At 42.1% G+C, this 14,233-nt stretch overlaps 1 protein-coding gene across 1 annotated transcript in view; it reads right to left on the bottom strand.

The window, feature by feature from the left end:
* Positions 1 to 6,893: 6,893 nt before the first annotated feature.
* The window catches only part of ARL5A (ARF like GTPase 5A), a 41,953-nt gene continuing 34,613 nt past the window's right edge, over positions 6,894 to 14,233 (bottom strand). Inside the window, exon 7 of the transcript XR_003001953.1 lies at positions 6,894 to 14,075. The gene's annotated coding sequence lies outside the window, so the exon portion shown is untranslated. The remainder of the gene's footprint in view (positions 14,076 to 14,233) is intronic.

Here is a 14,233-nt window from a genome sequence, read left to right as displayed (position 1 = left end):
AAGCCATTCTCTTGCCAGCCTCCTGCCTTCACTCATAAACTTCACAATTTCTCCAAGGAGCCCTACGATGCCCACTTCCCCTGCCCACCTCCCTCCCCAGCCTCCCTCTCTCACCTACAGCACCTCTCACCTCTCAGCACCACTGGAGATGGGAGGGAGCTGGGAGAAGCAGTTTTTCCCTGTTACACATGGACTGAACAGCTCTGAGAACCAAAATAGAATGAAAGTCCCCACGCCTGGAGTGAGATCCAATCTCCTCCATCGGCCTGCTTCCTGCCCCTCCAGGCTCACTTCTCCCCAGAGTGGGCTCCAATCCCCTTGGCCTTCTTCCTGGGAGCTCCAGGCTTCAGACCTACTGTGACCCCTGCCTGGAACATTCTTCCCCCAAATAGTCACTGGGCTCCCTTCCTCCCATCATTAAGCTGCTGCCCAAATAGCACTTCCTTCCACCGTGTGCCGGCCAGCGCTTGCCAGCCCAGCCACTCTCCATCACATTGCCTTGCTTTATTGTCCCTCGCGGTGCTCATCACCAACTAGCCATTACCATGTATTTGTCTATTCATTATCTGTCTCCCTCCCCGGGAAACAGGCACCTCGAGAGCAGGGACCTCGGGAGTTGCTCCTGGCTGTGAAATTGTCCCTGGTGTGTGAACAGTACACAACAAACTTCAATGAGTGAGAACAGGATTAGAATTTTTGTGAGTATAATACACTAGAAATTACTTCCCAGTTTATGGCATTCATTTTAGAAATGAGAAAAATGAGGCCCACCCAGAGAGGTCAACTGACTTGCCCAAGGTTACACAGCCAGTTAGCAGCAGAACCTGGGGCTAGAAGTCCAGGGGTCCTGATTCTCCTGGGCCAATGTTCATCCTACCAAACCCAGCTGCCTTTGATTCATTTATATCCTCTCTCCCCCTCTCTCCTTCTTTTCCTTATAATGAACCACAAAGGAAATCTCAAGTTAATGATATTCATTAAGTTATTTCCTGCCTTAACATTTTGAGCCAAGAAAGGAAGGAAGTTTAGAGCTACTGAGTAAACATCGGTGCTAGGGCCTGCAAGAAAGGGATTCCTACCAAATTTGATAGATGAGGACACTGGCCATCAGAGAAGGTAAGGAAGATGGCTATTTAGCTGCAGCGCTGACACCAGAGCCCTCTCTCCTATGTGTGTGGCTGGGCTCCCACGTCGAACAGCCAGCATCAGACTCTGTGTCTCCTTTTGAGTATCCCTGTCACTATGATGACTCTGGAGCCATAGCCTCTCCGATTCTTAATGAGCCACTGAGCTGTCCCTCATCAGCTTTGTGGCAGCAGCCCTACCTTTGATTCAGGGCTCAGGGTATGTGTGTTGGGGGTTGAGGGGAGCGTGTGGGCAGAGAGGTATTTCCTGGAATGATAGCTCATCTGGATGCCCATCCTCTGAGGGTTCCATGGACTGAGGTAAACTTGAAGATAGTCACCTTTCCCAGGAGTCACTCTCATCCTCCCTCATGCGTTAACTCACAGGCAACAGAAAGAGCAGTTGGATGTTCTAAGCTAGAAAGCACTAGGCAAAATCACCTTTGAAAGTAACAAGCCCAGCTAGCACTGAGCAAATGTAGGCTTGGACGTGCATGTTCAAGCACCAGAGTGAACCAGCCGGTCCTGGAGTGGTGATCTGACTTGGTCTTCTCTTCTTCCTCCCCTCAATACCACAGACATACACACACTCTCTCTCTCACACACACACAGAGTTTTAGTTTTTGTTCAGAGGTAGGCAACCTCAGAGTTGGAACTTGGAAACACAGTCATAGGTTAATATTATGTGGAAGAGGGATTAGACAGAATCCCTGAGCAGCTCCAAATGGCAGAATGAGGCTCAATGGAGGGCGAGGGGGGTCACAGAGAGGTAGACTAGGGGCTAACATAGACAGAGACATTCTTATAACTAGAGCTGTCTGACGAAGGAGCAGCCTGCTTGGTGAGGTAATAGTTGCTGTAACTCAAAGGGTATGGAAGACGGCTGTACAACCTCTGATTAGGAGTGCTGGGGGGCCCTCGGCATCCCACAGTCCTTCCAACTCTACGACTCTAAGAGAACTTGAAATAGTTTGCTTACTGTCAACTTTCGTTGAATCATTTGCTGAATCATCATTTCCTAGTCACTGTGACTCACACATGGTTCATAAGCAAAGCTTTTATCTTCATAACCCAAATGCGTTGTTTGAATCTGTAAGAAAGAAGATAAATTTATAAACAGGGGGTTCATTTTTTTGCCTTTAACTTACATATATTTCTATATTTTAACTCTCTCCTGTGATATATTTAGAAAGAACATCACTACAGATAGTATGCTTGGACGGCACAGTCAAAATGTCCTCAAAACCCAGGGTGTCAAAATTCATGTCCTGCTCTCTGAACCAGCCAGATAAAACCTATTAGCCTAGAAATCTCTGCTCAGCACCCCAGACTCAGTTTATACCTGTCTGGGGCGACAGAGAGAACTCACTAACCTTCTTCTTAAACAAGTAGGGAGGGCTTCCCTGGTGGCGCAGTGGTTGAGAGTCCGCCTGCTGATGCTAGGGCACACGGGTTCGTGCCCCGGTCTGGGAGGATCCCACATGCCGCGGAGCGGCTGGGCCCGTGAGCCTGCGCGCCCGTGAGCCTGCGCGACCGGAGCCTGCGCATCTGGAGCCTGTGCTCCGCAATGGGAGAGGCCACAACAGTGAGAGGCCCGCATACCGCAAAAAAAAAAAACAAAAAACAAAACTAGGGAAATATTGTCCATTTCCATTGTGAACCTACCGTGTGACCTTGGGAAAGTTACTAGCTTCTCCAAGACTCGGTTTCCTCATGTGAAATATAGAGATTACAACAGTACCTAGCATACAGAGTTACTGTTAGCACTAAATTAAATAATACATGTAATATACTTTTTGCAATACAGGACACATGGTAAAAAAAAAAGGTTAGCTACTATTATTATTCTTAACTTCATTGAACTTTATTAGAAATTACTATAAAGAAAGTGTGTATATATATAAAAAAGAATGAAATTTTGCCATTTGCAACAACACGGATGGACTTGGAGGGTATTACACTAAGTGAAATAAACAGAGAAAGACAAATACTGTATGATATCACTTATGTGTGGAATCTAAAAAATGAAACAAACTAGTGAGTATAATAAAAAAGGAAACAGACTCACACATATAAAGAACAAACCAGTGGTTACCAGTGGGGAGAGGGAAAGGGGGAGGGGCAAGATAGGGGTAGGGGATTAAGAGGTACAAACTACTATGCATAAAGTAAATAAGCTACAAGGGGGACTTCCCTGGTGGTCCAGTGGTTAAGTCTCTGAGCTCCCACTGCAGGGGGCGCAGGTTTGATCCCTGGTCCGGGAAATAAGATCCCACATGCTGCATGGTGCGGCCAAAAAAAAAAAAAAGGCTACAAGGATATATTGTACAATACAGGTAATATAGCCAACATTTTATAATAACTAAAAATGGAGCATAACCTTTAAAAATTGTGAATCACTATAGTGTACACCTGTAACATGTAATATTATACATCAACTACACTTTAATAAAAAGAATTTTTTTTAAGAAAAATACTAAAGAATTATGCCCTAAAAATCTCTTTCACATAAAACAAGTCTGAAGATAAGCAGTCTTGGGCTCGTATGCAGCTTCCAAGCATTATTAATGACCCAGTCTCCTTTCTTCTCTAGAAATTTTAGCATGTGATACCCATTCTCAAATCACCTCCTGGTCCAAGATGGTTGCTAGAGCTCAAGCCACTTCATCTGCTTTCCAAGTAGCAGGAAAAAAGGGGAAAGATAAACATGCATTTTCCTAGAGTCCCCCAGAACATTTCTGCTTGTATCAATATTTTATAGGCCGGAACTCATCCACATGTTCACACTTAACTGCAAAGGAACTTGGAAAAAGTAATATTTAATTCGGAGCAGTAAGAAGCTCAGCTAAAAATCAGGGTTAGATTACTAAGGAGGAGAGGAAAAGATATCAGAGTAAGTAACTAGCAGTTTCTGCCAAAACCTCCAACCTCACTTCCAGCCAAATCTGCTGGCCACTCGCTTTCACTGGTCCTGTCTTTCAGAGGCTCACCTGCTCAGTGTCTCCCAAATATTGCTCTTGTGTGCCCTTGTGCATCATTCCTCCTGGCTTGGAGCACCTCCCAGCTTCACTTCACTACTCTGAGGCCTCCTTTTTCAAGGCTTCTGTCAGGGCTCTCCCCATCCAGAGCATCCTGACGCCATTTTCCACTGTAATCCAGAAAATGCCACCCCTGTGTTTTACCTTGTTATCTGAAATTTACCTCTACAATGATCATGTGAGTCTGTCTGTCAGGCATAGGGCCGAGTTTGTTTTTAATCAAGTTCCTGGCAAAATAAGTTTCTTACTTACTGTAAATATTCAATATATATTTGTTTCTGTTATCAATGACAGTGATAGACAAGATCTGGACTCAAGAGTTTAAAAGTTTGAGGAATTATTCCAGCTGGTCAAATTCCCTTTGCTCCTATGAGTAGATTCATGAAACTAACCCTCCTTGGAGTTAGTTTCCAAAGAAAGATAGAGAAGATTTAGGGAGTGGCAAAATTTATATAAAATTCACAGGGAACATTTTTAAAAGTCTTTATAAGCCCTTTTTATGGATAAAGTCAAGGCTTCCTGGATAGTTTCTGGTCTCTGTTTAACTTTGCAAAGGCTACTGAAGCTCTTAGAGTTTCATTAGACAATCTAATGAAGTCTGACCCTCCCATTACACAGATGGGCAAAGTGAGATAAACTAAGCCTAGAGATAAAATGTCTTGGCCCAGGTAGTGCCAGAACTAGGCGACTGTTTCCAGATACGCTCCAGATCCCTTACCGCTAAGCCACAGCACAATGACAGAGGATCTTTGTTTCCATTTCTAAAGAAATGAGATGATTAATCACTCTGCTGTACCCATCGCTCTCCTCTAGACTCTCTGTCAGCAGCCCAGATTCAGACTCTCCAATCAATTGAGGAATGCCAGTTCTAAGGAATTTACATGCTAAACAAATCCAGACTTCTGAAGGCCTTAAATTAGAAATGGGGATTCCAAATCTTATCCTAGCCTCCCCTTCCAGCCTTTTGGTCTCTGTGGAGCATTCCCAATATCTAAGCAGACAAGCCATTTTATTGCCTTGTCATATTTACAGTTTAGAACTTGCTGTTGTGCTGTTTTCTTTTCTCAGATCTAGTCCGAAGACTAAATAGGAAGGTGACATCAAACAGTTGGGCAAACACAGCTGTTGGAAGCTGCCCCGAGCACTCTGGGAAAGCAGTTGGTCCCCCTCCAGTAACACGCAGGGGCAGGCTGGCAAGGAAAGGTCATTGGCTACCAAATAGCAAGCTCACTCTGAGGCGCCTGAGATGTGACAGTTGTTTGGAGTCCATTAATGCTGATTTTATTCAAGAGTTTGTTGTTTTTCAGGGCAACCATGGATTATTATGACTACTAACATTTGCTGTTTATTGAGTGTCTATGGTGTAAACAGAAAAGGGAATGTGTCCATCTTCAAGAAGCTGGCAAACACGCTACATGTGGGCTGGGAAGGGGGTACATTTCGTTCTGGCTGATCAACAGATGGTCCCACAACAGCCCTTGGAGGCCTCACAGGTCACACAAACCCACTCCTCATTCCCCACCTGGGCCACGGAGGTGCTGGGACCTTCGAGGGCAGAGGAGGTGTGGAGTGGGGGAGGGGAGTGTTGGGCATAAGCCCGAGTCACACATTTCCAACCTCTTTTATTTCCAGAGAGCCACATGGGCATAAATTGCAGCCAAGACAGTGAAGTCTCCTACAGTAAATGCAAGTAACTACAGACAATAAGGAGAACTCAAAAATGCTCATTCTGAAAGACTCCAAAAAATGACTCCAAGCAGATTCTTCATAGCACCATGGGTTTTATTGAAAAGTGGAAGGAACTCTTAATATCTTCAAATCCAGTCTCCCTGTCCTCCACACAACAGTCCTGTCAGATAAATTTTAGTGCCTGTTTGAACCATTCCAAGGTCTGGGATTCCTCAATTTTGTGAGGCAGGTTTATTAGTAATGCCCCGCTTTGGTTCTGTAACTGTTCAATGGGAAATCTTTGAGTGGCAAGGACCCAGACTCGAGTAAGAAAGAATCAAATTCTGCAGAGTTCTGTAACTTAAACAATACCATAAACAAAGTCAAAAGAAAATTGGTAAAACAAAATTGCGATACGTACAAGAATGGGTTGAATTTCCCTAATATAAAAAAGCACTTGTATAGCAACTTGAAAAAGGAATCAAATTTTAAAAGAGAAAAGGCTATGAATAGGCAGTTCACAGGATAAAAAAGGACCAATAAGCAGATGAAAAGAGCTTTTATTGCACATATTAGAAAATTGCAAATTCAAGCAATAAAATGCCATTTTTCACCAGTGCTTGAATAATGTCAAATCATCTGACAATACCCAGAATAGGGGGAAACAAACACTCTCATACTTCTTGAAGAGCAATTTGGTTATGACTATTGAAATTTAAAATGAACACAGCCTTTGAAATTTAGTTCATGAGTATACTTTTGTAAGTACACAGAAACATTTTCAGCAATATTTGTAATAGAGGAATTTTTGCAATAGGAGAAAGTAAACAATTTAAATGCCCATTGATAAGAAATTGGGGTAATAAACTGAGGTACATCTAACATGGAATATTCAGAGCTGTTAAGTCAAATGAGGTAGCTCTACATGGGTAAATATAAAAAGATATCTAAGACATATTAAGTGAAAAGCACAAGGTGTGGAAATGTGTATATGAACTTATGTATGTAAAAAATTATATATGCTTGTATGGTCACAGAAGTTTCTGCAAGAAGACACAAAGTATTAGCAGTAGTTACCATTTATTTGAAAATTTAAAAATGCAAAGGCAATACTGTATTTTATCTCTGGATACATGCATATATAGCAAGTAGAAAATACACTGGAGCTCAGACATAATATAGTTTAAGAGGGAAAGAGAAATGAAACTGGCAAGGGCCCCTTAAGAACTTAAAAATATATTTTAATATTTTGTTTCATTATAAGTATTTGAAGGGGAGAAAAACAAATTAAAAAAAAGACTCATTTGACTCAAAACACCCGTTAACCTTTATAAAATCTTTTAAAATAATCAGTGAGACAATGATGACTCATTTTTTATTTTTAATGTGAAAGCCTGTAGCGAGTATGGATTAACATTTCCTTGGAGAAATTGGATCTACTTGGTAGAACGTTCTTGTGCTAATCTTCTTTGTTTACCAGATTTTTCTATTAATATAGTCTGAAATGAACAGTTGTGCTTTCATGGCGTGTTTCTGTTTGTTGTCAAACACAGCTGATATTTTATCAAATTAGCAGCTTTCTTTGTGCTGGGGAAAGAGTCTTACCTTCCTCACCCCACTAAGGAAACCTCTCACCAAAATTATTGGACCTTTTGTAAATCATGGATCTCCAACAAAATATTACTGGCAGATATTATTTGAAACTTGCAAAGAACGGGTCTTCATTTTCAGGAGAAGTCAACATGTTAGAACTGTTCACTCTGGACTGTGGGCTGGGTTCTCAGATCTGGGCTGCTGAATTCTCAAATATCCATAAACGTGCTCCTGCTTACAGATCTCCACTGACGCCTTTGGGAACTCTGTGCAAAACGATTCAGAATCCACTACCCAGATTGCTCTGTAAGAGCAAAGAGGTGGGCTCAGTGACTTGGCACTAATTGCCCTATTGTCCCTCTGATTCAGGAACTCACAGTGACAAGAGATGATAATGGCATTGAGCGATGAAACGTAACATGGGTGGGAAACATTTCTTGCTTTGGATACCAGTAAGTGGCTTACCTCTTTATACTACGCACATTTTACTCTCAGAGTATTACAACTGAGTTTTAAATATACATAATGGATTTTTCTCCCAAGCACTGTGCCATGGATGCAGTGGTGAATATTATCTAGTGAGACGCTCTCATCTAAAAGTCACTTTTTTAGGAGACAATTTCCTACCCAGAAAACTGGTTAAAACTCTTCAGTAGACAGCCTAACTGGCTGGTTCTAACTTCCTAACTGGAAGCATGCTTGGCCACAAATTAGCCAAAGGAAGTTTTAATCAAAAGAAGAAAAATCACCAAAAAAAAATCAGCGTTACATACTCTGTTACCAACAAACCCCAGAAACAGTATGTTTCTGCAAGATCTCTGATGGTGTCTGGATGGATTCCATTCTGAGATACTCCGCTGGCAGAGAACTTTCCGGCAAAGCCTGCTGTCCACTGTCCTCCCACCCATACAGCAAGCCTGTTGTTCTGCTGTCCTCTCTGCACTCGCTCTGTGGCATCTGGAAGGCAAGGGCTTTTGCACAGATGTCCATCTCGCTCCTCTTCCAGTAGCCTTACTCATCCATTAGGGCACGCTAGGTCTCCCTGTTGTTCCAGATGTTAGCGGGTGAATGAAGCCTCAGGTATACTGTTGACTTGGCCAGTAGGTACAGCTCCTCTCTGCAGCTCTCAAAATGAGCCTTTCTTCATCTGAAGCTTTGCATTACTTTTATCATGTAAGCTACCACATATGAAGCCCTAGTATGCTCTAGACCTCACTGTCCAAGAGTCACATGTGGCTACTGAGCACCTGAAATGTGGCTAGGTCAAACTGAGATGCGATGACAGTGTAAAATACACAATGGATTTTTAAGACTTAGTACAAAAAAATGTAAAATTTCTCATTAATAATTTTTATGTTGACTACGTGCTGGAATGATAAGATTTTGGATATACTGGGTAAATAAAATACACTATTAAAATTAATTTTACTGTTTCTTTTACATGTAACCACCGAACAATTTAAAATTACATATGTGGCCCACATTATACTTCTATTGAATGGTGTTACTCTGGACGCACGTTCATTCATCTATCCATCCTTCAAATATCTGAGTGCCTATACTAGGGTTCAGGCACTAAGGCAGGTGCTAGAGGCATGGTGGGGTTTGTGAAGTACTCAAAGCCTTTGCCCTCATGGAGACAGATAGTAAATAAGCAAGCAAAAAGATGAATAATCACAAAACTGGGTAAGTGTGATGAAGAAACAGCCAGAGTATCACAATAGATAATAGCAAGGGTCAGAGGGCGAGACCTATTTACCTAGAGTGGCCAGGGAAGATCGCACCAAGAAGGTGACACTGGTGTTGAGACCGGAGTGGGATGAGCCAGACACGTGAAGAGGGTGAGGAGGACTTCAGAAGACAGAAGGGTGTGTACGGACCCTGAGGGTCCTGGAGCACTGTCGGTGAAGGGCGCCATTGGGCACCACACAAGGTGGCTCATGGAAACATGCAGGCCTAATAGGTCAAGATAAGGAGTTTGGATTTTATCCAGGGGGAAGCCAAAGAAAAGATTTAAGTAGGGTGGTGGCTTGATCCATTTTATGCTTAAAATACCTTCTTTTGGCAATTGTGTGAAGAATGGATTGGAAGTGACAATGGAAGATGCTGTATGTGTAAGAGGCACTTGCAGTAGTCCAGGTTAGAGGGGGTGGTAGCTTATTCTAAGGTGGTGGCAGTACAAAGTACTCAGTGTATTTCACTTGTCCCCAAGTCCTCCAGGTTTTTGGGCTCAAAGGGATACAAAGTCTCCAAAATGCAAATAAATGGATAACTAGGAGAGTCCAGCTCCCTTCCTAATATTTCTGAGGAGCGCCAGAGAGGAAGTTACATTTTCCTGGTGGTTCTTCTCACCACTTGCTCCCAGTCCCTAGACGCAACTCTTGATTCCCTATCGACATCCTGTGGCCTGCCCCAGCCTGCTCTGAACATGACCTTCCACTGATTCCTTAAGGCAGTGTTAATACAAATCTAAGGAAGCTGCAAAGCTTCTCTGAAGACACAGGAAAGGGTAACAAGAAACTGGAGCATCAAAGAAAAAGCAGCCATCACTTTATTATCTACTATGCCCGTTGGGAAGAGCGCTCTGGGCTTATTCCCCCATTGCTTTTTCCTCTAGTTCCAGGGTCCAAACTGCTTTCCTTGGGTTTCAGGGAGAAAATTTGAAAGTCTCACTGCTTCTTTACTCAGAGCAAGCTACATTTATACCCACTATATCCCAACCTCTCTGATCCAGTTGGGTCTGTACTTTGCCTCTCAGAAGTAGGTGGCCCATCAATATGCTTTCCTAATCAAAAGGATAAGTTTTCCCCTGTTGAGGACGGTTCACGTGGAAGCAACTGAAATTAGGTTTTTAAATTACATTTTCTTTCCTCCACACTTGTATGATCTCATTTAATTCTCATTACAAAGTAGACATTATTCCGATTTTCCAAAGAGAAGTGAAGCTAAAAGAGGTGGCTCAGAGGTTAATTTGCTCCAAATTACACAGTCAGTAAGGGATGGAGAGATGAGTCAAAACTGAATCCAGCTAAAACCCTGGCTGGCCACCACCAGCCTACACCGCCTCCCCTGCAGAGATGGGGCCCAAGGTCAAGGTCAGTTTTCTCCTCACAGCAGGGCCACTTGCTTCCCTCCCTTTTGGAAATCCTTTTTGCCTAGATGTCTAGAAATTCAAGGACACATTTTGTAGAATCTGTGTGTCTTTCCTCAGTGAGCGGAGGAAACAAATTCCCAGAAATGGGCAGAGGGAGGTAAATATGTAGATAAGAGGGCAGGAAAATCAAGAAATTAACACCTCATAGCCTTGACTGTTTTTTCAAAAAATTATGAAGCAAGGTTGTCTGCTGAGCTTGGGGAAAGGAAAGTAAGGAAAATGGTAGAGGAGAGCTGAGCTGTCCACTGAAGTGTTGCAATACCTCATGTGGGCAAGAAGGGGCACCTGCTGTGGGTGGAGTTAGGTGCTTCAGGAGACACTCTACAAAATGGGATTCCTGTCTGTTACTCAGCTATTAACGCATCCACCATATCAGGGTAAAGGCAATTCCACTGTACTCTAAGACAAAAATCTCACCCTGACCAATGGAATGACATTTTAATACCAAGCACTTTGGAAAGTTCCTGGGGTTAGCAAGGAGTCTGGGGATTAGCTATTCAAAATTAGCTACGTTGCCATTTTGAATAGGAAATCCTCTCAAAAATGCCTCTCATATCATATCCTACAGGCAGCTGTGTCAAAGTCTGCTCTTCAACTCTGAGACCTTCCCCTTTCCTAAAATTTTTCCTTGAGTCTCAAGAGGGCTCTTTTGAAGAGTGCATCTTCATATTATCAGGTCCCAGATTCTTATTTAGAAGTAGGAGTTTTCTAATATAAATTCTCTTGAACCTCTCTTGAACTCTTCCCCAAATCCTCTGCATGGAGTTGTTGGGCCAGTGCCTGTCATAGACACCATGAGAACTGGACCACAGCCTTTGGAGGAAATGGCACCATTATCTTAAATGAGAGGAAAACTTTCCTTTTGGAGACTACCCCCAACATTGAATCTTGGCTTGGCTTTTGCAAAACCATACCCAAAACGTTTCATTTTAGAAAAAATTCACATTAGCATTGTTTGGCATTATTTTCATTCTCCCTCCTCTCCCTATACCTGTTGTCTTCATTTCTGTTGCATGTGAACTTGTTCTCACCATGAGACAGCTCAGCTGAGAACATTAATTCAAATAAACATGTCAATGTCACTCTAAAATAATGAGTCCCATGCTAGTACACTATGTTGACATGTACCACTTAGGAAATGTTGTATTCTGGGGAGTAGGGGCAGAATATGGTTGTTGTGATTGAATAAATACATGTGTGTCCTTAGTTTAGCCTTATTTACAATAAAATCCAAAATTTCCCCCATGGTTACAAGGCCATAGGTAGTATGACCTTTCACTATCTCAGACCTCATCTCCCATCCAAACCTTGTGGATTCTACATCCTACAAAATTTTGAATACGCAAGTTTTCCTTTGAATCTAAAGCCTCTTTAGCCACGTCTTTTGGCTCACCTTATCACAGCTCTGCAATGCAACCCACTTATACTGCACTACTTTTGTTCTCCTTATCATACTTTTATATCTCCTTATCTTTCACATGTTTTCTCTGCCTCAAATCATTTCCTCTTCTTCACCTGGTTAACTTTCACTCTTCTTTTAAGACACAGCTCAAATGCCACTCTCTCCCCAAAGCCTTCCTTGACCTGTCCCCCAGTCCGAGTTAACTGAGTTAAATGTATTCTTTACTGCCATACTGTAATCATTTGTCAACTTGTCCAAATGCCCTACATGACAGAGAGAGTTGTTGTCTACCAAATCCCACTCATTGATTGTGATACAGTGGTGACCAAGAAGTGGCTCTCCAGCCGGGGACTGTATTTCCCAGCCTCCCTTGCATCTTGTGGTGGCCACGTGACCAGCTCTTGCCCATGGAATATGATCAGAAGTCAGGCATGCCACTTTTAGGGCTGAGGCCTTTAAGAAGGAGACATATCTCCTCCATGCTCTGTCCCCTTCTTCAGCCTTGATGCAGTTAACAGCAAGGCCTTGGGGATGGTAGAGTCCCAAGACGGAAGGACCTGGCCATCAAATTGGAACACCTGCCTTGGACAATTACGGGAGAAATAAACAACTTCAAGGAATCTCTGACTTATTTTGGTTTACAGGTAAATAGGTAAATCTGTAGAAAACCAGCCAGTTGAATTCAGCAGCATCTGATCATTTTATAGGATTTTTGGTTCAACAGACTTATTTAGGTGGTTCCAGTATTTGAAGGAGGAAAGGATAAACATCTGGACAACTAGAAAAATCTCTGAATACATGTTAAAGTTCAACTCAGAGCTGTTTCTATCCACTTACTTTTCAAACAATACCTTAGAATTAATTTTAATACCATTTTTGTTGAGTGGACTGAGAATTCAAGAAGTATATGCATACAGAACATTATTAATTTAAATGTATAATCACTAGCAAACATCTCTGAAATGTTGTCATTGTTCTGATAAATCTATCTTTTAAAAATACTTGGTATACTAGTACTTTTGTGATAATGTAACTGATTAGTATTAAATAACTTGAGCAGTAATTTTGAAAGAACAGACTTGAGGAAGGAATAAAGTTTTGAGTTTAAACCAGGAGAACTTTCCAAATGTTTGTTTGAAGTTGGAAAGAAGGAAAGAAACACAGATACTGGCAACAAAGGTTGAAGCGAGAGAGGGAAGGGAAAAGGAGAGGCCATTCTATGTAAGGACGTTGTTACTTGAAGGACCAAGAGAAGATCAATGGTAATGAAATTTGAGAAAATGGAAAAAGGAAGCAAGAGGTGGGTAACAGGGAAGATGAATTTTTCTGACATACACATCACATTTCAGACATCTGAACAATCACACAGGCAACATATGTCTGTAGGCAACGTGAGTCTCAATAAAAAGCAAATGGTCAGGGATGGAGAGGGAGGTTTGGTAATACCCTGAATGACTTGGAATAGCAGAGTGGTGGTGTGTCTTGAGGAATTCCCACAATATAGGGTGAAAGAGGAGTCAGTAGGCACAAATATGAAAAAAATACATCCCAAAGAGGAACCAAGCTATGTGACTGACACCTAATAAAAGAGAGAGATGCTCTGGCACAGACTTATTTCTCATGAGTCTTGGGCCAGAAATCTTACAACTAGAAGCAGAAATACTTACATGTCTAATGTTACGTTTCTAACACTGCCCAAGCTAACTGTTCATAAATCTTCCCCACGAGATTAAGCAACCTGGGAACATACGTGGTTTCATTCTCTACATCCCTGACCCCTAGCACCATCTCTAAGACATGGTAGGTATTCAGGTATCTGTTGAATTTTATTTTGCTATTGTATATAGAAGCTGAAAGATACATTTTTGGACACTAGAGAAGAGGAGTGAGGAGATACACATGGTGTCAAAAAATCACTTGTAGCTAAAATATTGTCCTAGGAAAACTAGCTATGCACTTAATGGATTTTTGGTCAGGTTATTGGTCCACTGAATGCTACTCACTTGTGTTTCCTTTGAGCCAAGGAGGGTGGGAACTCTGACTCCTTGCTTTCATGCTGTTGGGACTCGTGCACTTATATGCTTGTCAGCCTTGCACTGCAAGGGAACAGATAACTAATAAATATCCCTGAAACACATTTCTTAAATGTCTTAGATGAAATTACCAATGTAGGTTTAAATTCCAGACATGTATATAATTTTTTCTTCCAAGGTCTCCCGCCAAAGAACTTTTCCAAAAAGCAAAATTCTTAACG

This window comes from Neophocaena asiaeorientalis, unplaced genomic scaffold (genome assembly GCF_003031525.2).
Source record: "Neophocaena asiaeorientalis asiaeorientalis breed wild unplaced genomic scaffold, Neophocaena_asiaeorientalis_V1.1 scaffold72, whole genome shotgun sequence".
In the NCBI taxonomy this organism is placed as follows: Eukaryota; Metazoa; Chordata; class Mammalia; order Artiodactyla; family Phocoenidae; genus Neophocaena; species Neophocaena asiaeorientalis.
Note: the sequence above shows the minus strand (reverse complement) of the source record. Positions and strands in the feature narration are given on the sequence as shown.